This window comes from Drosophila elegans, unplaced genomic scaffold (assembly GCF_018152505.1).
Source record: "Drosophila elegans isolate 14027-0461.03 unplaced genomic scaffold, ASM1815250v1 contig_271, whole genome shotgun sequence".
NCBI classification, from domain to species: Eukaryota; Metazoa; Arthropoda; class Insecta; order Diptera; family Drosophilidae; genus Drosophila; species Drosophila elegans.
This window is the reverse complement of record NW_024545647.1, coordinates 1628210-1655969: the sequence shown is the minus strand read 5'-3', so window position 1 is coordinate 1655969 and position 27760 is coordinate 1628210. Positions and strand designations below refer to the sequence as shown.

The window sequence follows — 27760 nt, the reverse complement described above, 5'->3', positions numbered from 1 at the left end:
TAGGTGTATGCAGCAATTAATATGAAACCTAGCAGAACCCAGAAGTGGGACAGTAAGCCCGAAAAAGGGGAAATTCTGTACCTAAGTGGGAACACTTAGATGACCCGGAAGCAAAACCACCGGTATAAAAGAGCCCCACCTCAGGTTCAAAGGCAGAGTAAAAAAGATCATTGCGAATCGAGCAGTCGGAGTCCAAGATAAGTGCGAATCAGACAAGAAATGACCGCGGAACCGCGTTAGGTCCACTACTGGCAAAAACAGTAATCGCGGAGGACCTATCCGAGTGATCGAATTTAGAACCCGATAGAAATATAACTTATATATCATGGGATCTACAACCTCGAAAGCATCCGACAACACGGCAAACGTGGTGAACAACGTTGAAATTGTAGACCACAAGGAGGACATAACCAAAGTCTACAATGTTTTGTGCCTCATTACTGGACTCTTGATCTTTATGTTGATTCTGAGCTTCCTCCGGATCTACAAGCGATCTGTACAGAGACGTCGGGACCACGGACACGAGCTGGAGAAAATCATGGCTGTCGCCGCCAATTGGCCAGAAAGGAGCCAGCACTAATATATCAGCCCGTGCAAAGATAAAAAAAAAAAAAAACCACATCATTATTATGATTATTTCAAATTTCGACAAAACATTAAACAATACCCATTCATCATAAACCAGCAATTAAATACAAGCAAAAGACCAAAGTTTTGATTTGTAATTGGAACCACCAGAAGAAACCTCAGCTAGAAGTGCTACCGTCAACCGTCGCGAGTGCCGTTTTCACTCTTCTCCTACCCGCAATTCGTAGCGCCGTAAAGCGAATAACTTTTTTTCTCTGTTTGTGAAATGAGACCAACATCGCGCAATTGCCCAAGAAATGACAATTAACATAATTTTTTTTTTATATAAATTAATCCAACACCTTATTAATAATGCTAAGAGAATTTGCACTAATATAAATATATTTATGCATATGTGTATAATTAATTTTCCAAACCCAGAATACCACAATGAGAGCTCTCGTCGATGGAAATAAAAAGGGGTAAGTGAGTTGTGTTCGACTTACTGTCAAGCAAACTTTTTATATATATATATTTACACATATGCGTATATACCTAGATCTTTGTGCAATTTAAACATTTAGATATATATATATATATAGTCTTCATACATTAGATTTAACGTCCTGTAAGATTCATATTAACATTTTTATAAATTAGCCCAAAATATTATTCTTAAATATATATATTCATGCTTAATGTTTCTTTTTTTATACGTTAATACAAATATTACATACACTATATACAATTTAATTAATTTGGCACCCCAATTTACTCTTATATTTGTCAATTAAATGTGCACCTTTTTAAATAAAAATCTTTTTAATAAATTGTAATATGAAGCAGAACTCAATAATGTCTTGATAAACGTTTACAAAAGGGGGAGCTGGCGCAAATGGAAAAACTCGGGTTAAGAACAATGACATAACTTTCGACTGACAACATTGACACTAGGGGATCGCATTGCAGTGGCCGGCGGCGATCCATCGGCATACGGGACGTATGAAGGGGCAGGGTAAAACAGCCACACGCTGCCGATCGAAATTCGGTCAAGCGCTCGAACTAGCTACTTGAGAAGCTTGTGGGCAGCGACGACAAATGACAAAACGAACTGAACGATCTCTATATTTTTCCTAAGGCACGATAAATTTATTCTCGTTATGTAGGGGAGGGAGTGGTTTCCAAAGAACCCACCCCATCTGGCGAGCTTAGCCGGCAACCAGCGTGCCTACTCAGGACGCAACTCCCTCGGCCCAAGTCCTGTGGACTGGGCACTAAGGGAAGGTTAGTTGCGAATAAGTGCAAGCAAATAAGCAACCCCGAACAAACAGCGGGTATACCGATGGAGGTATACCGACAAGACGCTTGTTTGGCCGTCTTAACACCGTAGCCTTACACACCTCCTCCTTCACAACTACCTACCTCCATCCTATCCCCCACCTCTCACCTCGGTGCCGGACTAAGGTGTCATTCGACCCGTCCTAACTGTCCTAACTACGCCTTACCCGGGTACGGTGAATCTCTGCCCGGGCGGACTATATACTTCTCCGCAACTCGTGGGACCCCATGAAGAAGATCAGAAACATAAAAATTCCGCAGGATATCCCTGCAACCGGTGTCGCAAAACACTTCGAGGAAAGATCCCTCGACGGCGACAGACCCCAGGCGACAGCGAGCTGGCCCAGGAGCTCCTCCAGGACGACAGCTGCGAAGAAGCCGAGGTTACCGTGATAAACGGTGGTGGAGAGACTTGCTCTCTCTCTTCACCAGACATCACGGATCACCAAACCTCAGAGCGATGGCTGCAACAAGCAGCACTCGGCTAGCCCAGGTGAACTTCCATCGGGCCAAAGCAACATCTGCTGTCTTGGCGAGGATGTTCACCTCCCAACACCTCGGGCTAGCCCTTGTACAGGAGCCATGGTGGCACCATGGCATAAAGGGCCTGTACACGAAAGACACTAAGGTAATATGCGATCCAGGACGATTGCCTGCCAGATTATGCATCGCTATAAGAAAAGATATAAATTATATTATCTTTTCAGAGTTCATGAGCAGAGACTGCGTCGCCGTAACCATCAACGGCACAAGAGCTGCACCGAAGCTAGCAGTGGCCTCCGCCTACTTTGCCGGGGAGGAGGCCTGTCCACCGCCAGGAATACCCGGGCTAGTGGACCACTGCCGGACGAACAAGATTACCCTCATCATAGGATGTGATGCCAACGCGCATCATGTGATCTGGGTCAGCACGGATGTCAACAACAGAGGTGACCAATTACTAGAATTTATTTTAAACAATAACCTAGAGATCTGTAATGTCGGCGCCAGACCGACATTTGTTACTGGGGTTGTAAGGATGCTCTCTGGCCGGGGTACAGATCTCAGTCAGATCCAGGAGTCCTTTACAAGAAATTTGTAAATCACCGAAACCCCGGACTAGAGAGTATCATTCAACGAGTGAATGAGTCGTTTGGGGAGTCACACCGAAGATTCTCATAGACGCCGGGAGAGAGAGAGTTGGTGTCGGAGTTGGTCGCGCCGTACCTTGTTCCTGGGTTAAAAATTCCACGGGCTGGACCTTGGGGCGAGGCCAAGCCAGGCAAACAGTTTTCGCGAGTATGGGGACGCCGGATAGTCCCGCTGATCACTTCCGCGATTGGGACACGTAAGTCACTTTCCACGTGCCGTAGGCCAAAATTTCACCGGGCTGGTCCTTGGGGCGAGGCCAAGCCAGACGAACGGTTTCACGAGTATGGAGATGCCGGGTAGTCCCGCTGATCACTTCCGCGATTGGGACACGTAAGTCGCTTTCCGCGTGTCGCAGGCCAAAAATTCACCGGGTTGGACCTTCCGACGAGGCCAAGCTAGGATACTATTTCGCGAGAGTAGTGCCGGGGGGGGTTGCGTCGCGCGCAAGTCGTTCTCGACTTATCGGATGCCAAAAATCCACCGGGCTGGACCTTCGGGCGAGGCCGAGCCGGATAGGATTTGTCGGACACGAGGGGGGATTGGAGGAGAAAAGATGGCGGTACGATTGTCCAGTCGGGAATGATGTCCGCGCGCAGGTCACATGCACTACGAAGAGAAAGCTATTGTACTAGACCAGACGGGCCGGGTGTCCACGTACAGGTCACATGCACTACGAGGAGGGGAATCTAAGGTACTAAACCGAACGGGATGGGTGTCCACGTCGGGTCTCAAATGCTACGATGTGGGGAACCAAGATACTGGACCAGACGGGCCGGGTGTCCACGTACAGGTCCCAAATACTACGGGGAGGGAGGTTAGGATACTAGACCGGACGGGACGGATGTCCACGTACAGGCCCCATGCACTACGAGGGGGGAGGTTAGGGTACTAGACCAGACGGGACGGATGTCCACGTACAGGCCCCATGCACTACGAGGGGGGAGGTTAGGGTACTAGACCAGACGGGACGGATGTCCACGTACAGGCCACATGCACTACGAGGAAGGGAGCTAGGCTACTATAAATAAAAAGAATCACGATCATGGAATTTACTTTGTTTTATTATTCTATTTTATTATTATTATTATTATCTTTTTATTTATCTACTGTCTTCCTACGAGTCCGCTACACCGTCTTTGTTTGACGGATAGGAATTTTGCATACACTAACCTCAAAACAATCACTAGTCCACTTCTTCACTAACCGCGTGCCTTCGCGCGGTCGAGGCGTAACTCGGATTATCCGGCAAGCAGGTTAAAGGAGGCGCGTCCGCTCCGTTCGACTTTTCCGGCACGAGAGACCGCCTGCTCGATCGGTGTGAGACCACCTTCCCCACGCTCTCCTTTTCCCGCTTTCGGGATTTCTAGTATATTTCTTAATTTCTAGTATTTTTCCTTACCCACTAAAAATCTGCTGGCGTTGCCACTCGGGTTCGGAACTTAGCTTAATATTCAATCTCAACTTAAAATTTATTATTCATTATGTGTCACTATATATAACTATAACTTACATACTACTAACTTAATATTTAATATTCACGGTCAGTCGCTTATACCTATAACCTTACATATTATTATTCAAAAATTGTATCGTACACCTAAGTGTGTACGTTACACCCCCTTTCTTCCCGCGGCGCGATAAAGAGGCGCCCGTCGCTCTTGATGGTGACGATGAAGCGGAGTCCGTCACCTCCTATGGCTATACGGACTCGGCGTCCGCGGCCGGCCCGGGTCGCTACCTTCCTCTCGATCTCCTGGACGATACGCCTGGGTAGGTAACGTAAACCGTTACCACCAATCCAGCCCTCCGGCAACGGGCAGAGGTCGTCCTCCCCTCCTGTGGGTTCCGTCAACTTCAGTGTGGAATTCGATACGGCTTCTACGCCGTCCGTCGTCGTGGCATTCGGTGGGGTATTCCTAGCGGCGGATTCGGTCGAATCGATCTCCGAAATATCCATTAGGACCTGGTCCAGCAAGCGATCTTCCCACTCGGTCAGCTGGTCGATTGGATGAGCACAGCTGGGGAAGTGCTGGGGATCTACGGCCCCGTCCCACCGCTGTCCAGCGTCGCCTCGATAGGGATAATCTGGCCGAGATCTGGCCGAGGTGTCCACGTCCCGCGGATCCTGCTGCGGCGACGTCTGGAAGCACCGGCGGAATAGTGGCCTTTCCCCTTCGTCGTCCTCGCTGTCGGAGATCAGTTCGAATCCCGCCAGGTATACGGGATCCGGGGAGTCTGATGTTATGACCCTGGGTTCGGGGAGTCCCGCTTCCTGTACGGGTTCTACCTCCTGTACCCGAACTTGGTTAGCCGGAGAGGTCTGGGTACTCTGGCTAGACATTTTCGTCTCCTTGACCCGCTCCACGACTGGGGATGTCTGAACCCCTAGAGAAACCGACACGGGGGGCACTACAGTACGTCGGGGCGGGGTCCTCGGTTGTCCTATCCTCTCGCCGACTGCCTTCTCGACATCAACGTCGGGATCTATCACTCTGCTGTTTTCCAACGCCGGGGGCAGAGGCGGGGATGGCGGTTCGTCGACGTAGGGTCCCTCTGCAGGTAACCCCGGGACTTTGACTACCACCGAGCGGACGTCGATGCGCATGAACGAGACGTGTCCCGCGTACCGGCAGACCTGGTCTTCGGACGTATGATGGTATGAATGTTCCACGTCCGGGAATCGCGGAGGACTGGGCCTTGGGTAACCCGGATGGCCTGACCGAGGGTCGCGTAGGGTCCACGGGTACTCCTCCTCCGAGGTGGGTCGTCGGGACTCCGTATAGTACGGCTCCCCTGGTCGTCGTCCGTTGGGGTAACCGCTGGACCCACCTGGTGAGCTTTCCCTGGAACGTGGGGGCCTGCTGAACATCTCCGAATCCTGGTCACTGGCGTCGTCTTCGTCGTCTTCCAGGCGGTAGGGAGCGGACTGGGGCGACGTCGGATGATGATATTGTCGCGACCCGTCGGGTCGGGGGCTCCACAAGCCTCCGCGGAGTCCTGCGAACCGGGATCCTTCCGGAGCCTGGGAACAGTCGTCTGTCTCCACCGAGCTACCGTCTGTTTCGCCGTCCGACGTGAGGAACTCCCCTTCCATCGCTTCGTCGCCTCCGTCATGATGACCCGTCTCCATGTGGAAGACCTCCGTGTCGTTGGAGTCGTCCGACAACACAATTACTTCATCCATCTGAAACGGTAAACTTAACTTATTGATATTGCCCCACCTCTTCGAACTCCCTACCTGACGGTGTAGCTAACAAAGGACTCGGCCTTAATCTATTATAATGGTTATACAATAGTTACTCGACTGGTTACACAATGGTTATTCGGTGGTTATACAGTGGTTATACAGTGGTTATACAATGGTTACTAGACTAGTTGTTATACTATTCTGCGGCTGTATGCCGCTTACTGTATCGGGTCGTTCGATCCGACAATACTATCGTCGATCCTATCCGGAGGGGCTTCTGCGTAGTACGGTTTGAGCTGGGATATGTTGGCGATGCGTCGCCGTCGATCTCCGGGACGTTGCAGACGTACCAAGTTCGGAGATGTGAATTTTGTAACGGTATAAGGGCCGTCATACTTGGGAGCAAGTTTGGCGGCGAATCCCTCGGCTGCTTTCGATAAGGGATGCTGACGCAGCCAAACTTGACCGTCGAGCGTGGGTCTCCATTCTCGCCTTCGTAGGTTATAGTGTCTCGCCTGGTCTTGAGACGCTCGCTGAAGATTCGCTCGTACGATGTCGAAGATGCCTTTGAGGTGAGACGCCTTGTCTTCAGGACCTGTATGCACGACCGCCGATCCGGGGGTGAGTTCATCATACAGCATCGCAGGCAAGCGTGGTTCCCATCCTTGAGTTAGGAAGGCGGGACTATACCCCGTCGAATCCGATACACTGCTATTGATCGCGAGGGATATCTGTGGTAGCATATTATCCCACGAACTCTGGTCGCCTGCCGACAGCTGGGATATCAGCGTCTTCACAGTGCGGTTGGTCCTTTCTGTGGGATTCTCTTGTGGACAATATGGAGCCGTGTACTGGACTTCTACGCCGAGCTTGGTGAAATAGTCTTTCAGGACCCGGCTTGTGAATTGGGTTCCATTGTCGCACACGAACTTCCGGGGAATGCCCACTCGTGCAAGTATACGTTCCCGAAACGCTTTCTGCACTTGAGCTGCTTCGGAGTGGTATCAGTTCTATCCATTTCGAAAATACGTCGTGAAACACCAGAAGCATGGTATTCCCTTGTTTTGACCGGGGTAGCGGGCCTACAAAATCCGCGCAGAGAATGTCGAAAGGTTCGCTGACAACCCGGGTTAGCATCTTACCTGCCGCTTTGGTTTGTTCCGTCTTAAACTTTTGACAAGATTCACAATGGCGAACATGGCGTTTCGCGTCGCGATACATACCGGGCCAGAAATACCTCTGGGTCAGACGCGTAATTGTTTTTCGGACTCCCAAGTGTCCTGCGGTCGGGGAATCGTGACATTCACGTAAGACGCGGCTTCTACGAGAAGTTGGCACACAGAGCTTCCACGGGAAGTAGTCCTCATCGTCCGCTCGGTAACCCATGTTCCTGTAGAGCTGGTCGTTTTCGATCATGTAGTCAGCGAATTTCTCGGGTTCCTCCTGTATTTGCTCCTTCATCCTTTTGATCCAGTCGCAGTGGTCTTCGAGTTCGACAGCACCCTGCAGTATCTCACAAGGCTGCCGAGAAAGTGCGTCGGCCACGACGTTTAATTTACCTCGTCGGTAGCGTACGTCGAATTGGAATTGCTGCAATTCTAGCGCCCAACGCGCTATTCGGCCAGAAGGACTCTCAATAGAATTTAGCCACTTGAGGGCTAGATGGTCAGTAACGACCTCAAATCGGTACCCTTCCGCATCTTCCTGATTGCCCAGATTATGGCCAGACACTCTTTCTCCGTGGTAGTGTAATTTTGTTTCGCGGGGGTTAATCGGCGGCTAGCGTATGCGATGACCTTCTCTTGACTTTCGGAGCCCTGTGATAAAACTACGCCCAAGCCGACGTCACTCGCGTCTGTTTGCAAAATGAACTTCTGGTCGAAATCCGGACAGCCTAATACGGGAGCAGTAGTCAGGCATCTTTTAATTTCTTCCAAGGCGGCTTGCTGTTCTGGTCCCCAAGTCCATTTCCGTCCTTTCTTTAGTAGCGCGGTCATCGGTTGCACGATAGTCGCGAAGCTAGGGACAAATCGCCGATACCACGAGGCCATCCCGATCCATTGGCGGAGTTCCTTTAAGTTAGAGGGGGCCTTCAACCCGTTGATCGCAGACACCTTCTCGGGATCAGTCTGAATTCCGTCACTGCTGATGACGTGGCCGAGGTAAACGAGTTTCTGCTTGAAGAAGCAACACTTCTTTGGATTTATCCTTAAATTCGCAGCCCGCAATCTGCGGAAAACTTCCGAGAGATGAGTAAAGTGCTGTTCTTCTGTCGCGCTTATGATAATAATATCGTCTAGGTAAGCGAAGGCGACCGGTTCCATTTCCACGCCGATTACACTATCCAGAGCGCGTTGAAACGTGGCGCTGGCAGAATGCAACCCGAAGGGCATGACCTTCCATTGATACAATCCTCTCCCAGAGACCGTGAACGCTGTATATTGGCGACTATCCCTAGCCATGGGAATTTGCCAATAGCCATGCTTCAAGTCCAACGTGGAGATATATCGGGCGTGGCGTAATTTCTCCAGAATGTGATTGATTCTCGGGACTGGGTAGGCGTCTGGCACTGAGTGTGCGTTTAACTGACGGTAATCTATACACATGCGCCAATCGCCAGTTTTCTTCTTGACCAATACGATGGGAGCGCTGTGTGGGCTTCTGGAGGGTTCGATGGCCCCGTCACGGAGCAGTTCGTCTACTTGGGCATCGATGACATGTTGCATCGCGGGGTTCCGGGGATAATATCTTTGTTTTACGGGCTTGTCGTCGCGCATGACGATGGTGTGCGCGGCGACGTGAGACACCCCGTGCAGTTTCTCGAATAGGGCCAGTTCCCGATCGATGAAGCTTTGTTGCGCCGGACTCAATAATGTGCTCTGTCGCTATTCTTCGTCTTCTACCGTCCCCATCCTAATGGGCGCACCGGCATTGATGTTCGGGGTTATAGTTCGCGTGGGAATAGGACTGGGTATCTCTGCTTCTTCTGGCCTGGCAGTTCCCCATGAGGCCGACTGTAGGTGGCTCGTGCGAAACCACCGTGCCGCCGGGCCCTCCAAGATCTCGGACATAACGCGGGGTACCTCCTCCGGGTTTATCCTGTAAGTCATCATCTTTTCCTCGAGCGCGGCGATGAGAGTCAACGGATCCGAACTCCCATCGAACCGTAAATTCCATTTGTGCATCTTCTCGGGGAGCAGATGTTGAGTTGGAGCCGTGCTGCTCCGTGTGTCTTGTCCTTGTAGATCGGCGGGTAAGCGGGCGTCTACCGGTGGCATCCAGCTACCGTGCGTCGATCCTGGGTGGATCCCTCGATGGCGGGCTGGTGTCCGGATCGATGTGGCTCCGGTCGTCATGGGAATGGTGTGGGATTCTGCGAACTGTCCCGTCTCACCGTTCCTGCCTGGAGGGTTCGGACTTGGGGCACGGCTACTATATTGCTCCTGCAACTGAGCCAGTCGGTCCCACACGCTCTGTGGGAACGACCCTGTGTTGACGAGGTTGGCGAATACCTTCCTGGTCTCCTCGAAGGTTCCGTCGGCTTTAAAACCAAACTCCAGGGCGAGAGCGCTGAGTTCGTCTTTTCGGCGAGCGTATATCCAGCGGACTCCTATACCTGGATTCTTAACAAAATCGGCTTCTTCGTACTCACCGTCAGATTCCTTAGGGTTACTCATCATTGGTTATCCTCTTCGATTTAGTTTGGTGTGAACTTCCTTCTCAAGTCTTCTAGATCCTTCCGGAGATCGGTTCGGGAGACTCTACCCTTCCTTTTCTTCAGTGGGTCTTTAAGCCACTTGGGTGATTCTCTAGCTAGTCTCGGTGTCCCTGTTCGGGCGCCACTTGTAAGGATGCTCTCTGGCCGGGGTACAGATCTCAGTCAGATCCAGGAGTCCTTTACAAGAAATTTGTAAATCATCGAAACCCCGGACTAGAGAGTATCATTCAACGAGTGAATGAGTCGTTTGGGGAGTCACACCGAAGATTCTCATAGACGCGGGGAGAGAGAGAGTTGGTGTCGGAGTTGGTCGCGCCGTACCTTGTTCCTGGGTTAAAAATTCCACGGGCTGGACCTTGGGGCGAGGCCAAGCCAGGCAAACAGTTTTCGCGAGTATGGGGACGCCGGATAGTCCCGCTGATCACTTCCGCGATTGGGACACGTAAGTCACTTTCCACGTGCCGTAGGCCAAAATTTCACCGGGCTGGTCCTTGGGGCGAGGCCAAGCCAGACGAACGGTTTCACGAGTATGGAGATGCCGGGTAGTCCCGCTGATCACTTCCGCGATTGGGACACGTAAGTCGCTTTCCGCGTGTCGCAGGCCAAAAATTCACCGGGTTGGACCTTCCGACGAGGCCAAGCTAGGATACTATTTCGCGAGAGTAGTGCCGGGGGGGGGTTGCGTCGCGCGCAAGTCGTTCTCGACTTATCGGATGCCAAAAATCCACCGGGCTGGACCTTCGGGCGAGGCCGAGCCGGATAGGATTTGTCGGACACGAGGGGGGATTGGAGGAGAAAAGATGGCGGTACGATTGACCAGTCGGGAATGATGTCCGCGCGCAGGTCACATGCACTACGAAGAGAAAGCTATTGTACTAGACCAGACGGGCCGGGTGTCCACGTGCCGGTCGCGTGCGCTACAAGGAGGAAAGCTAGGGTACTAGACCAGACGGGCCGGGTGTCCGCGTGTCGGTCGCATGCGCTACGAGGAGGAAAGCTAGGGTACTAGACCAGACGGGCCGGGTGTCCACGTACAGGTCACATGCACTACGAGGAGGGGAATCTAAGGTACTAGACCGAACGGGATGGGTGTCCACGTCGGGTCTCAAATGCTACGATGTGGGGAACCAAGATACTGGACCAGACGGGCCGGGTGTCCACGTACAGGTCCCAAATACTACGGGGAGGGAGGTTAGGATACTAGACCGGACGGGACGGATACCCACGTACAGGCCCCATGCACTACGAGGGGGGGAGGTTAGGGTACTAGACCAGACGGGACGGATGTCCACGTACAGGCCACATGCACTACGAGGAAGGGAGCTAGGCTACTATAAATAAAAAGAATCACGATCATGGAATTTACTTTGTTTTATTATTCTATTTTATTATTATTATTATTATCTTTTTATTTATCTACTGTCTTCCTACGAGTCCGCTACACCGTCTTTGTTTGACGGATAGGAATTTTGCATACACTAACCTCAAAACAATCACTAGTCCACTTCTTCACTAACCGCGTGCCTTCGCGCGGTCGAGGCGTAACTCGGATTATCCGGCAAGCAAGTTAAAGGAGGCGCGTCCGCTCCGTTCGACTTTTCCGGCACGAGAGACCGCCTGCTCGATCGGTGTGAGACCACCTTCCCCACGCTCTCCTTTTCCCGCTTTCGGGATTTCTAGTATATTTCTTAATTTCTAGTATTTTTCCTTACCCACTAAAAATCTGCTGGCGTTGCCACTCGGGTTCGGAACTTAGCTTAATATTCAATCTCAACTTAAAATTTATTATTCATTATGTGTCACTATATATAACTATAACTTACATACTACTAACTTAATATTTAATATTCACGGTCAGTCGCTTATACCTATAACCTTACATATTATTATTCAAAAATTGTATCGTACACCTAAGTGTGTACGTTACAGGGTACGGGAAGAGGTGCTAGACATAACTCTAACAACCAATTCATTTAAGCCCCACATTGGGAACTGGCATGTGTCACAAGAAGAATCCATGTCCGACCACAGGACAATTTTGTTTGAGGTAGCCTTCAATACAAAAAGATGTAACCCTAAAAGAAACCCCAGAAAAACAAACTGGGACAAATTCAGGTCAACTCTAGAGCTCAATCTTTCCAACGAACCGTCAGGATACCCTGGACATCCCTTTGAATTAGATAGAGCGGTAGACAATCTAGGTCACAAAATAGGAAATAGACGCACCATGGTGGAATGCTAGTCTTGAACGACTACGAGTAACCACTCGGAAGCTCTTCAACAAACCAAAAACTGATAGGAACTGGGAACTATACAGGCAAAGCCTGAAGCTCTCCAACAAAGAGATCAGGAAAGCCAAACGGAAAAACTACAAGAACTTCTGTGAGGCAATAAGTAACGTCAACGAGGGCGCGAGACTGCACAAAGCAATGGCTAAAAGTGCAAAGGATAGTAATTTAGCCCTGAGCAAAGGGAATAACACCTTCACCTCCACGGATCGGGAGAAATTAGAATATTTAACACGCATTTCCCGGGGAGTACTCCCACCACGGGAAACATAATGCGTGATCAACATAGAACCCCTAGGACAGTAGCTAGTGACTGGGCAGCAGCCAAGTCTATGGTTACGCTCGAGAAACTCAAATGGGCTATTGGAACCTTCCAACCATTTAAATCACCGGGATTAGACATGATCTCTCCAGCTTTCTTCAGCAGGGGCAGGAACTACTCCTAACCCGCCTAAGAAGAGCCCATGGGTACATCCCAAGTGCATGGTGCAGCGCTAGGGTGGTCTTTATCCCCAAGATCGGGAAGAAAGACATCACCAGCCCAAAGTCCTTCAGACCTATCATCTTAACTTCGTTTTGTCTTAAAACGTTAGAAAAAGTGGTGGACTACAATATCAGAAGAACAGCTCTCAGAGACTGTCCGCTGCAAAACACACAGCATGCATACAGAGCAGGCCGTTCAACAGACACTTTATCAACTATGTCGCACCCTAGAGGGGGCAATTGACAGCAAAGAAATAGCTATCTGTGCCGTTCTAGACAAAGAGGGAGCCTTCGACAACTGCATCACATGATGCAGTTCGAGTTGGCCTGTCCAGAAGGGACATAGATGTTACTACGAGCAAATGGATTGGCAACCTACTTGAATCCAGGCAAGCAACATGTACAATGGGTTCGGATAGAGTGACAATTGCAACCAGCAGAGGATGCCCGCAAGGAGGAGCACCAGCTATGGAGTATGCTAGTAGATGAGCTTCTCAGCAAACTTGCTGGAAAAGGAATCCAATGTCAGGGATACGCCGATGACATCGTTATAATCGCCAGGAGCAAATTTGAAGCGAGACTCTGCGACATCGTCCAACTCGGACTAAAGACAACGCTAGACTGGTGCAGGGAGGTTGAACTCAACTTAAATCCTGCTAAGACAGTCATCGTTCCCTTCACAAGGAAGTACAAACTACAGAGAATGAGACAAATCTCACTGCTAGGAACTCCTATAGAAACTAGCCGAGAGGTTAAATATCTAGGAATCACCTTGGATAGTACGCTTCCCATGTCCAAAAGACATTGGAAAAGTGTTACAGAGCACTCTATACCTGTCGAAAAATTGCTGGGAAATCCTGGGGAACCAGGCCTCAGATAATAAGATGGCTATACTTAATGATTGTGAGACTAATCCTCACTTACGGAGCACTTGCATGGGGTAAACGAGCTACGCTCACCAGCATGCAAAACCAGCTAGGAAAGCTGCAAAGACTTGCCTGCGTATGCATGACAGTGGCATTGAGGACCTGTCCTACAACTGCCTTAAAAATTCTGATGGAGCTAACACCACTCCACTGTGTAATTGAAATTCAACGCAAAGCTACACTCCTGAGAATAAGCACAGGGATGCGACTAATCTGTTAGGTGAGGTGCTCCTAATACTCCACCCTAGGGATGAAATGACAGACGAATTAATCTTCGAGCAGAACTTCACAGCACACCTAGGCAATAAGAAAGATTGGACCACATTGTCTGAAGTGCACCCTATGGCTAAACATACCATTGCATGGTACACAGATGGATCCCTGACACAACAAGGCACGGGCTTGGAGTGGTAGGGTCTCGCATAAAATACTACGAATCCCTTGGCCAATATACCAGCATTGTCCAGGCGGAGGTATGTGCCATTGGACGTTGTGCAGAGCTCAACATACAGCGTGGATACAAGGAAAAGGACATATCGATCGTTTCGGACAGTCGAGCAGCAATTATTGCTTTACATAGTAACAAAATCACCTCGAAGCTAGTTCTAGAGGTGAAGAGTAAGCTAAATATATTGGGCAGCCGAAACAGACTGGCCCTCAGATGGATTCCGGGACACAAGGATATGTCCGGAAATGAAGTTGCCGATAAAATGGCAAAACTAGGAGCCGAACAGCCCCTGATAGGACCAGAGCCCTACTGTGGCATAGGGAGGCACACTATAAAAGAATACCTTAGGAAAGAGGAATGCGCCATGAGACCAGAACACTGGAGGAATACCCCAGGCCTAAGGCAAGCCAAAACTGAAATAAATAACTACAACAAGAAGAGGTTCAAGGAACTTATTCAACTAGGGAAAAATTCACTGAGGATCGTTACCGGATTACTAACCGGGCACGGTAGACTGAAAAGTCACCTAGGTAAGATGGGAATAACCAGCAGTAGAACTTGCAGATTCTGCGACATAGAGGACGAAACCTCTAAATACATCATCGCAGACTGTCCGGCTTTAGCAAGTATAAGATGTAAAATCTTAGGAACCAGAACTCTTACACCTAGCTCCTAGGAAGAATCAATCCACTAAAACTCCTCGACGTTATTCGAGGAAGTGGGTTCATATCTGAGCTGTAGGCTCTGAATGGGGGTACAATTGATCTTACAGGTCGCGGTACACTAAACACCACGATACTAATAAATAAATATTGCAAAAATTAAATATTCTTGAAAACTTTAAAATCATGATTAACTTGCGTATATGTTTTAAAATATTTAAGCTATAATGATTTGCAGCTCAATTATTCGATAGTTTCTATGTCAGCTATATGATATCGTTTTCCGATTTTAACAAAATTAAAAACGTAATTTTAAACTGTCAAATTATTAATAAGTCAAAAAGAAGTTCTAAAAAAAATTAGAAAATAAACACGTAAAATTAAAAAAAAAATTGTTAAATTTTAAGTCGTCCGATTTTGATCAAATTTTAATCGTAGTTCTGAAATATTTAACCATTACAAAATGTCTAAGAACTAAAAAAATTAAAAACCAGCAAAGTCATAATTTTTTTTCATTTATTTTTCTGATCGTTCCTATGGGAGCTATATGATATAGTCGTCCGATCCGGCTCGTTCCGACTTATGTACTACCTGCAATAGAAAGACAACTTTTGGGAAAGTTTCAAGCAGATAGCTTTAAAACTGAGAGACCAGTTTGCGTAGAAACCTACGGACAGACGGACGGACAGACAGGCGGACATGGCTAGATCGACTCTCCTAGTTATGCTGATCAAGAATATATATACTTTATATGGTCGGAAATGTCTGCTTCACAGCGTTGCAAACTTCTGACTGAAATTGTAATACCCTCTGCAAGGGTATAATAATTAAGAACCACAACAAGAAATAGAACCGGCACAAAACCAGTTGCTTGCATTGTTCCGTGAAATACCAGCCCAAGCATAACCAACCATTTTGAAGGGGAGAAAAGTGACATATTCACATAATCAGTTTTGTACCAAGAAATAAAAATACGCAGTGTAGGCGATCCCACGCTGAACCGATGTAAACAGTCCACATCTGGAGAAAGCAATGCCGCTTTTTAATAACATAAACCATTCCTGCAATCACTAAGTACTTTAAAATTATTTTACACAATCAATATCCCAAGTGGGCGATCTCGCTCCCAAACTTATGTACACAAAGGGCAGCACAAGAAAGCTTTTTGTCACAAGAATTTAGTCCTAAGCTGAGATCAATCGACGTAAAACTAATTTCTTGTTTATTTCTTCTCCTAAGCGTTGCCCCTTGACAGGGCATTAGTTCGACTCAATTAATAAAGAATAAACAGTTTACTACATATATATATTGGATGCGGTAGTGGTGCAACAAGGACAACCAGAAGTAGTCTCACGTTCTGATTCATTATCAATCCCTTTAAGAAGTACTCGATACCCAGGAGCAACCTAAGAAAAGAGTGCAAGCGAGCTGCCAATTGACACTCGTCGCCAGAATCTCGTGGAGAACAGCTCAGAGATTCACACGTATATCTTGTTAAGTCTAACCAAAACCTTGGAATGTTTAATCAAGGCTATTATTAAATATTAAATCAAAATCAGCGTTCTTTATTAAAAGAGACCCTGCAATTTTTTTGGCCTCATCCGAGATTTACCTACCATTCGACAATGCCTTAGACATCAATTGGCAAAACTACGTGAAGTGCGGTAATTGGATGGAATTTTGCAATTTGAGCTGGAGAAGATCTGCAAATCGTCATTAGCAACTGGCTGGAAAGTGACTTAAAAGGCAGGAGTGGACAGCAAGGCAAAAAAATGAATTTCATTTGCGCATTGCATGATATGGAAAGGTACAGCGCAAATACATACACATACAAACAAGCTGAGACCCTTGGCGGCTTGGGTGTTTAGAAAAATCGGAAAGCAGCTGTACTAGAGCTGGAAAATATCGAGGAGCAGCGGATCGGGATGAAAAAATTTTTAAGAGCAGCGGTACAACTGCTGGGAAAGATCAAGGAGTAGCGGATCGGGCTGGAAAAAGTTTTATAGACAGAGGATCGGGTTGATAAACTTGGAAGAGCAGCGGTACTTGAGCTGGAAAAATCAAGGAGCAGCGGATCGGTCTGGAAAAAGTTTTAAAAATAGCGGATCGGGCTGATAAACTTGGAAGAGCAGCGGTACTAGAGCTTTAAAATATAGAGGAGCAGAGGATCGGACTGGAAAAGGTTTAAGAAACAGCGCATCAGTAAACTTGGAAGAGCAGCGGTACAAGAGCTGGGAAAAATCAAGGAGCAGTGGATCGGGCTGGTTAAAGTATTATAAGCAAAGCAACGCACACGGGCTGGAAAGCAGCTGATAGTCAACAAGAACTGGTGATCTTAGAGGAGAAGCAGTTTAGAGCTGGGAGCAGTTTCCAAAAAAGCAGGCAGGACATTGGATCTGGTAGTGTCATCGTAGAAGCGCACAAAATCTTGTAAGCTGAGGGCTGTTGCAAGGATTTTGGCAGCAGAAGAAGACATCCAGAAGGTTCCCGTTGAGTTTGGACCACTTGATTGTATGTCTGACGCCACAGCAAACGGTGCACACATAAGAGCGTGAAAACGACGGACAAAGGCGAAATACTCTATTTAAACGAGAAGCAGTACTTTTGGTGAAGTTTTAAGACAAATAAAAAACGAGGGTGAGTCAGAGAAAAAAAAATAATGGTGCAGATGGTGAACCAAAGGTGTCTACAGAAACCACTATAAGTCCGCAAAATAGCGCATGCTGGCATCAAGGCATGGGATTTGAAAGGCGGGAAGATCGTGGTTTACTTAGAAAGATGTAAGGGTAGTTCGCAGTTTTCAGGGTCGAACTCCCCAGAAGAAGATTCCACAGCTACAGTTGAGTGGAAACAATTACAGGTGATTCCATTCATTTGGAAGAAGAAAGCTTAATCGAATATTTCGTGGAGGATATCTCGTACGCTAGGCCCAATAAGGCAATGTTATACCAGGCTAGGAACTTAAAGTATTTAAAGCTACAAATTGAAGCATATTAAAAGCCTCGTGGTTTATCCAAGCCAGGAAACAAGTATGGCTTGCAGAGCGGAAGAAGAGAGACTGTCCGGTAAAAGAGAAATGTTTTCAATGCGATCAACCAGGACACCCTGCAGCGCAGTGTAAACCAGAACGACCGGTCGAGGCGGAAAGATCAACAAGATCGTTTTAAAGTCATCGGGTGCATTTTTTTCTTCGAACCTGGAAGTGAAATCTGTGATCTGCATGAATTCAGAATTCAATTTACTTGTTGATACGGGAACCGAATTGTGTTTAATGCGTAGGCGTGTGTTCATGAAACTGGGAGTAGCAGTTGGTAGTCTGATGGGTCGGCAGAAAATCCAAACTGGAATCGGTGGTCAGGTGCTAACGTTTGGCAGTTTTATTACAAAGGTCAAGATTGACCTCGACTTGATTGGTCGAGTTTCATGGTATTCATGGGACATGAAGTTTGTCGCAATTTTAGGCACAACATGGATATGATGGTTATTTATTCTTTTTTTAGAAAAAGTTTTTAAAAAAAATGATCCAGTCGGTCAATTCCATGTCCAAAATTTTATAAGTAAATCTAGATAAGTTGAAAAATTACCTGACACTTTTTATATAGTTTTGACTGATCGAGTGACAATGTGAACAGGTTTCTAGTCCATTGAAGAGAGTTGGAGCTTATACATGATTTAGAAATTAACATTGAGATATGTGTGGGTAAGCAACTTTTGGCTACTAACAGTGTTCTTATTTGTTTTGCCCACCGACGTGTTTATACGGTCATTTCAAGTAAGATTTCTGTTGAAAGTAATTTCTAGATTCGAGACTGTATCATACTCCAGTGGGGTTTCATTAATGTTTAAATTCTTCTGAGCACTTATATTTTTCGCTTTTGCAAAAAAAAACACTTGGATTTTGATGGGTTCATTCCTAGGCCATTTTTATTATCCCACTCATCCACATGCTCAAGGTCACGTTTACAGAACCCTACACTTTCAAGTTTTTTATTTAACGAACGGCTAACATACATCTGCACACGTCAGCATAAAATTGAATATTACAATCAGGTAAAGACCAAGAAAGGTCATTAACATTTAATGTAAACTATAACTGACCTTGAGGAACACCACGGCTAATATTTTTAAATTCAGGCGATACCTATCAGAACACAACAGACTAACGTAGAGAAGACTAGATTAACAGAAGCTTTTCAAAAGCTTAGCACAAAGCCACGATGGCTTACTGTAAGTAACACAGTTATATATATATAAATAGGTATAGCTTCGATATTTCCTTAATTTAGACTGATTATTGTTAAGCAATGCACTATAAGCTATGTATGGTTTAATTTGATTCGTCTTTAACTTTAGTTACTGACTGTCTTAATGACTTAAATCAGGGGTGTTCAAAACTGCCTTATGGCAGTGCATTTACCAACACATTTAAAAAAGATCACTTCCACAAGTATAGAATTCAATAAAAAACAAAGTAAAAGACAAAAAAAATATATATTTGTATTAGACATAAAAAAAAAACAAAAAAAAAATTGTTGTTGCCTTGCCTATGTCTTATCAGTAAAGAATTAGACCGCAAGGAAGAAACGAAAAATTGTTAGTGTATAGTAAAATGTGCCCAGCAAGCTTTCCTATGTGTCTCCAGAAGAATGTGCATTTACAAAAACAATTGTGCTCATGTGCCTAGGCGTACGCAGGGCAGCCAATGGGAGTCTGCTACTCAAGATGCAGAAACCCTCAGACCCAGCCCCGCAGTAACTGCACACAGCCATGAAGTCCGCCTTCAGCGGCAAAGCCGGAGTTACTATACTGGAGGACTCGGTGCAAGTGGAAATCCGCGACTTGGACGAGACCACCTACGTGGAGGTACTACAGGTTGTCTACGCCCGGCGGGCGCTGCACCTAGGATGCGAAAGGCTTATGGCGGAACTCAAACTGCAACGGTTCACCTCAGACAAGAGCATGCACGGCGGATCCTCGACAAGGGGAAAATCAGGGTAGGATGGGTAATCTGCCGCATTGGGCAGAAAATGGAGCATAGGCGATGCTACAAATGCATGGGAATAGGCCACATGTCTGCCAGATGCCCAGCGTCGGAGGCAACAGCCAAAAACACGCAGGAATCCTGCTTCAGATGTGGCAAGGATGGGCACAAGTACAGAACTTGTCCTCAGGGCAAACCGAAATGCCTCATCTGCACGAGTCGAGGAATATCTGGAGGAGAGGCCGAACACTCGACCCTCAGCATGTATCCTGAGTACCGCAAAGCTCTGAACTCTATACAGCATGGTTAAGGTTCTACAGATTAACCTAAATCACTGCAGAGCGACCAAGACGGCAACCGAACAGCAGACTGATGTGGCAATACTCAGCGAGCCCTATAAGGCCAAACACGAAGGCGTAGGGCAACGTAGCTCGGATGGTAGAGCAGTGATTTGGAGCCGCGGGCAGCCCTCTGGACACCTATCGCAAAGGGCATCCAGGGCGGGATATATCAGAGCGATGTTCAGAGAACTAACAATCTACAACTGCTACATTGCCCCCACAAATTAGCACACATGGAAGGCGTCTGCATTACAGGAGACGCTAACACCTGCGCGAAGAACTTAGCCGATAGAGAGATAGACGGAGCGAGGAGAGACCGCCTAGCGGCCCGACGCAGGTGTCAGAGAAGCAGAGGACGCAGAAACCAAGAGCTGAGCGAAGCAACCTATATAGCCAAGAGAAAGGTGCTGAAGGTAGCGATCAAAGCTAGGAAGGCCAGATGCTTCCAGGAGCTATGCGAAGCTGCGGATGCAGAACCATTCGGGTCAGCATACAGAATGATCATGGGTAGTCAACAGACAGTCGACCCCTACTGACCACTTGTTCCCCACACAGCCGCCCCTTACCTGGCAAGCTATTGGGTTAGGCGATACCGTTCTCACTAGCGAAGCCGAAGTACTGGCAGCACTAAGAAAAACCAAGGCTGGAAAAGCCCCTGGTCCCGATGGCATTCCCAATGCTGCGCTACACACAATGGTGTAAGCAGCCACGGAAATGTACAACGGAAATGTACAACAAGTGTTTCACCTAACGAACCTTCCCTACAGGATGGAAGCGGCAAAGATTAGTGCTCATTCCAAAACCGGGCAAGATGAACGACGACGCCTTTGTATTCTAAATACGATGGGAAAGATATGTGAGCGCATAGTATGCACCCACCTCGAAAAGGAGCTCGACGAACTCAGAGTGTTTTCGGACCACCAGTTTGGCTTCCGGAGGAAAAGAAGTACCATTGACGCGATCCGAGCGATCACCCAAGTGGGTGCTAACGCAATCGAAGGGGAAAGGTGAATACTCGGCTCAAAAGAGTACTGCTTCGTCTACACACTGGATGTTAAGAATACCTTTAACTCTGCCAACTGGAACCTTGTCCTGCAAGCGCTCATGGGAATCTCGGACTACCTTACCGACCTCGTAGCGGACTAATTTAAGAACAAAGTGCTCGCATACTCCTCTGACTTCGGAGAGCATGAGAACCAGGTGACAGGTGGAGTACCTCAAGGCTTAGTCCTGGGCCCGATTCTATGGATCCTAAGGCAGGCACTACGCGAGGGATGCACCGTTGTGGGCTTTTGCGGACGACATAGCGCTTGAAACTGTAGCGAAAACTCTCGAAGAAGCCATGATAACGTGCAGCTCTTATGAGCTGGCTCGCATACAACGGGCTATCGCTTGCCGAGCACAAAATGGAGGCAGTGCTCATAAGCAGCGATTCACCTTCAACAGTATCAAGCGACTCAACCAAAGCAGCACAGCAAAAGGATCACAGCCACAGTGGTGACCTCGACCATCCTGTACGCCCCGCCTATATGGGCCAAAGCTATGAAGACCGCAACATATAGTCGCCAGTGCAAAGCTGTATTCAGACGCTGCGCACTGCGCATCACAAGCAGCTTCTGCACGGTATCAGAGAAAGCCGAGCTAGTGATAGCCGGTACAATACCAACCACCTGGCAACAAAACGAAGGACAGGATGTACAGGAAGCAGGACCCAGCGGAGCAGAACGATAGAGGCTTGGCAAAGGAGGTGGAACAATGCGAACACAGGACGGTGGACGCACAGGTTAATCCCAAGTCTAATCCCTTGGCTGCAGAGAAGACACGGGCAGGTAGACTTCTACCTCACGCCAAACTTATACTGCGACCACAGCAAGCATCGAAGACGCCGATCACGCATTCTTCATTTGCCCCCTATACGCGAGGAACCGAGCCGAAGCTGAATCAAGAACCGAGCGTTTCCTGACAGTGGATAACGTGATCAACTGAATGCTGGAAAACCAGAGAAACTGGGTAGCTAATATGGCTGCTAGCATCCAGAAGGACTTAAGGCGTCGAGAACAGAGTCGACGCAACGAGCAATAAAGACGAGCGGCAATCTTAGTGATTAAGTGTGTTTTTCATAGGTGATAGTTTATGTGTCTAGAATCCCTAAAAACTAATATATTGTCATTGTATTTATGTAAAGTGCGTATGTCAGGAAAATGAGGCCATGCTTTGAAATGGACGGTTCTATTAGTTTGTCATATTAAGCTATTTTATAAGTGTTACTTTAAAACAATACACCCAATAGAGTGCTTTGAGTCCTGATAAAATGCGTAGGGTAAAGATAACTATCCACGCTCATTCCCAACGTATTCGTGTTTTCCGTAAGGTAGGACTCGAATTAAATCAACACTAAAATTTCCTGTTATAAGTTCATACGTTAGAGAAATTTTAGGAATGACATCAAGAATATTATCATAATTTATGCACCTTTGCAGCATTACCACAACATTTGATATCCACAAATTAATTTAACTTACAAACAAACTTAGACTTTAGTCTTCTGCTTACTTGTATTCCAACCCCTTCCCCATGACTATCACAATACAAATATAACCATCAGTTTCTATAAGAACATCACACAAGCTTGGGACAAACCAGATTTCACATATACATACATGTTCACATATACGCTTATAAGAGGCATCTAAATTCTTTAATTCTAGTATTCGCAAAAGCGCATGACTATTTGACCAATTAAAATCTATGTAAGTTAACCAACCCGTGAAACCGGACCGCTTATGGAATTAATAAACAATTTAAACAAAATTTAATTTAAACAATCTTTGCCTATGCCTTTGCATTTACCTTTGTCTTTGCCCATGCCTTTGGCTTTGGGGTCCGCTCTTGGTTTCCCTACCAAGATAAACAAACAAAACTTAAAGTAAACATAAGTTTCCACTCGAAGTCCAATCAATTGCGTTCTAAGTTCAAACTATTGCGATCCAAGCCCAAACAAATTGCATCGGTCTGCATATTTGAATTTCATAATAGGATGTCATGATTTCATCCTAAGCTTATATTCTAAACAAAAGGAAAAGTTCTAGAAGCTCAAAGAAAAGCTTCTGGCCGAGGCTCGTTGGATAAGATTTTAGAATTAAGCCGGGAGTCCATCTTTGATCAAGAAACAGTTCGGAAGTAAAATATTCGAATGTGAAAAATAGAGTTTATTGAACTTATGAAATTAAATAAAAAGGTTTAACACCAAATTTCATAAAATAAAATATATTTTTTTTAACAAAATTACTAGTGATAAAGTTAATTTGCATATGCCTACACATCCATTCCACACATTAGATCTTACTGTTGAGTCACCCCAATCAAAAGGAAACAAAACTTGAAACACAGTTATTGTAAACATTTTACTAGTTAAAGTTAAAAAAAAAAATATTTAAGAAACTAAATTTCATAAAAAAGGATGCTTAAAAAGCTTACGGGTATTGATTTCCAAGGTTAAAAACTATACGACTAGTTTTATCCCGATCAACGTTAAATCCTTAAACATAGAAGATCCGCAAAAGTGAAATCCGCCAAAGAGTCTAAGTGAGGAAAAAATCGCTACAGTTTCCACAGATCGACCACAAAAACCAATTCGGTAAATTAAAAAAAAAAAAAAAGTATATATTGTGAACAAAAACTAAAAATCCAGTTCGGTCAGATTTATTCTGTGAAAAACAAAAAATTTAAAATGGCAGTTGCACAATTGTCAGAGGCCCACCACAACCAAATGTTGGGCCAAATTATCGAATTGCCTTACTTCAATGGATCCCCAGGAGATCTAACCCGCTTTACAACAAGAAGCGAGTATCTACAACAGTTATACCCGACTCAGGATGTCAGTCAGATACATGTTATTTTCGGGGCCATCTAGAGATTGGTGGTTTATGCAGCTTAAGATGTCGTCGCCAGATCCGGAGCCAACAAGTGGAAGTAGTTGAAAGATGATATGAAGACTTAATAAAATACCTGTACGAGACACAATACAAAGGAAGCATCAGTAAGTTCATCAATAGAAGATAAATCACGTACAATTTATGACAAATTAGATTTAGAAACCAACCCGGTAGATAAAATTAACTATTCAAATGTTCTGAAAAAAAAACAATTTAATATTCTATTGATAGAAAACTCACTGATAGATTGTATAAACAATATTAAAGAACTCCTCCACCCCGGAATCGATAAAACCATTAACTGGTTTAATATATATAATATTCTATTTCCCTGATTATCGGAAGTTAATTCAAAACATTATAAATGAATGCGAAATTTGCAATATTGCAAAATCAGAACATAAGAACACAAATATATATAATATTCAATTTCCCTGATTATCAGAAGTTAATTCAAAACATTATAAATGAATGCGAAATTTGCAATATTGCAAAATCAGAACATAAGAACACAAATATGTCATTTGAAACCACTCCAGAAATCCAAAACATTAGAGAAAAATACACAAGGGATTTTTATATGGTTGGTAATCAGCAATTTCTTTCATGTATTGATATATACTCCAAATTTGATATACTTGTAGAAGTAAAAGCAATAAAAACAAGAAAGAAAGCAAACTTCGGCAAGCCGAAGTTCATATACCCTTGCAGCTATCGCAAGAATTAAATATTTTTGAAAACATTAAAATTATGATTTACTTGCGTATATGTTTAAAAACATTGAAGCTATGACGATTTGCAGCTTAATTATTTGATTGTTCTTTTATATATTTTTATTATTTGTATGGGAGCTATATGATATAGTCGTCCGATTTTGATGAAATTTTAACCATAATTCTGAAATATTTAACCATTGCTATATGTCGAAGAACTAAAAAAAAAATTAAAAAACAGCAAAGTTATAATTTTTTTCAATTATTTTTCCGATTGTTCCTATGGGAGCTATATGCTATAGTCGTGCGATCCGGCTCGTTCCGACTTATATACTACCTGCAATAGAAAGACAACTTTTGGGAAAGTTTCATGCAGATAGCTTTAAAACTGAGAGACTAGTTTGCATATAAACGGACGGACAGACGGACAGACGGACGGACAGACGGACGGACAGACGGACATGGCTAGATCGACTCTACTAGTGATGCTGATCAAGAATATATATACTTTATAGGGTCGGAAACGTCTCCTTCACTGCGTTGCAAACTTCTGACTGAAATTATAATACCCTCTGCAAGGGTATAAAAAGAAGCACTCAGACAAGACGATGAAAAACATTTTGAAGAAACAAACAGAGGCAGGAAAATTGTGCATTATAAAACCAAGTTTAAAAAGAAAAAGAAAATTAATAAATAAATATGATAATAATTCCAAACCAACCTAAGGAAACCAAAAACCACAACGACAACAAAAATATGATCATAATTTTATTTTTAATAATATCAACTTTAATTTAAATTGCAATGGGACAAAATATTGAGATCAACCCAATTAAAGTTGAAAACGGATAACTTATATTTACAACCGGATCCATGGTCATGCCAACTAAATACGAGTACCATTGTTTGTCCATAAACCGAACTAAAACTGAACAAACATTTGATAGTCTTTTACAAGAAGCAAACGAAATGAAAGATATTATTCAGGTTCAATATTTAATAGAAAAACTTCAATCAGAAATGAATGGTTTAAAAATTATCAAACAGAGCAAGATTGGTCTAATTATTTTATCGGAACAGCTTATAAATATTTATTCGGAACATTCGATCAAGATGAATTAGAGCAGAAGATTAATAATTTAGCAGATAATAGCGTCCAAAATAACGACTTCAATATGGTAATAGATGTTATAAATAAAGGAATTAAAAGAATAAATGAATTAAAAGAAGACGAAGAAAGGGAAGAAAGGGAACAACAAGCAGCAGTACTAATCTTTAACTTACAACACTTTACAGCGTATATTGAAGACATTGAGTTGGGAATGCAATTATCAAGACTTGGCATTTTTAACGCAAAACTATTAAAACAAGATTATTTGAATCCCGTTAACTCTGAGAAATTATTGAAAACAAAAACTTCTACTTGGCTTAAAACAACAAGCAGCAGTACTAATAATTAACTTTCAACACTTTACAGAGTATATTGAAGACATTGAGTTGGAATTGCAATTATCAAGACTTGATATTTTTAACCCAAAACTATTAAAACACGATTATTTGAATCACGTTAACTCTGAGAAATTATTGAAAACAAAAACTTATAATTGGGTTAAAACAGATACGAAAGAAATTCTTATAATTTCCTATTTTCCTATACATAGTTAAAGTTCCGGTCTATGAAATTATTCTTTATCCAGATAAAAATGTTAACATTTCAACAGAACATTTATTCAGCAAATATTACGTTTTTGAAAAAAAAGTACTTGAAAATTAAAATTCTTAATTGTTCAATACAAATAGATGAATTTATACTTACAAATAAAATATATATATATTTTATTAATAATGTAACAAAGCTAGAGCCTTTATCATATATTAAAACAAAGGAGATAATAAAAACACACACTAAATATAATGATGTATTTTTTAATCACATTTATTATAACACCCATACAAGAAAACATTATATTGTACACAAAACTATCGCCCTTAGGACAGGCCAAATTCAAAGGTTAGGGGGAGTGACATATCGACATCTACACATACACCCACACAAGATATTCTTACACACCTACACACCCTTTCCACACATGAGATCTTACTCTTGAGTCACCCCTACCAAAAGGAAACATAACATGAAACCCAGTTGTTGTAAATATTTTCTTTACTCAGAAGTCTCTGGGAAATTTCCAGACTAAACATTTATTGTCGCGCCGCTGATTAATTCCAACGGCACGTTCGCACACTTTTTCCATATTCAAATTGCGTCTCCTTAAAACCTTTAAACAAGATAAGACAAAGAACTCTCTTTCACTCAATTAAAATCAAAGCTCACTCAATCGAAATAAAAAGTTCACTTAATTAAAAATAACTCACTCAGAAGATCGAATGTTTTCGGAAACCGAGGCTTTATCCACAAGATAATTAGATTTAAGAATCAGTTCAGTTCAAGACTTAAAATCAATTATTCGTTGTTCTCAAAAATAAGAAATGGTACTATTTAAAGTTAAAAAAAAATAAAAAAAATCATTTTTTAAAACTAAACTTATAGTTGAAGTTTTAAATTATGTGTATTATTATATTATAATTATGTATAAAAATATGATGTCAATAATAAATACAAAACAAACAAGAAAGGAAGCAAACTACGGTAAGCCGAGAATTAAATACACTTGCAGCTATTGCATAAATTAAATATCTTTTAAAGAAAGCCGAAGATTAAATACACTTGCAGCTATTGCATAAATTAAATATCTTTTAAATAATCTAAATCATTTTAAACATTGCGTATATGTTTATATATATTAACGCTATTATGATTTTCACCTCAATTATTCAATCGTTCGTATGGCAGCTATATGAGATCGTTTTCCGATTTAAATAAAATTAAATTCGTAAATCTAAACTATTAAACCATAACTATTTCCAAAAGAATTAGAAAAAAAAATTTTAAATTAGACAAGTTAAAATTAAAAAAATTTTTTTTTATGTTTCGATTGTTCTTATGTGAGCTATGATATATTCGTCCGATTTTGATCAAAT

General features: G+C 44.2%; 1 long non-coding RNA gene across 1 annotated transcript; it reads right to left on the bottom strand.

Moving 5' to 3' along the window:
* Positions 1–23756: 23756 nt before the first annotated feature.
* Positions 23757–24241, bottom strand: LOC121467231. The gene is made up of 2 exons (XR_005977364.1): positions 24142–24241; positions 23757–24078 (listed from the first exon to the last, which is right to left on the bottom strand). It is a non-coding gene; the product is annotated as an uncharacterized LOC121467231 (long non-coding RNA).
* Positions 24242–27760: the final 3519 nt, after the last annotated feature.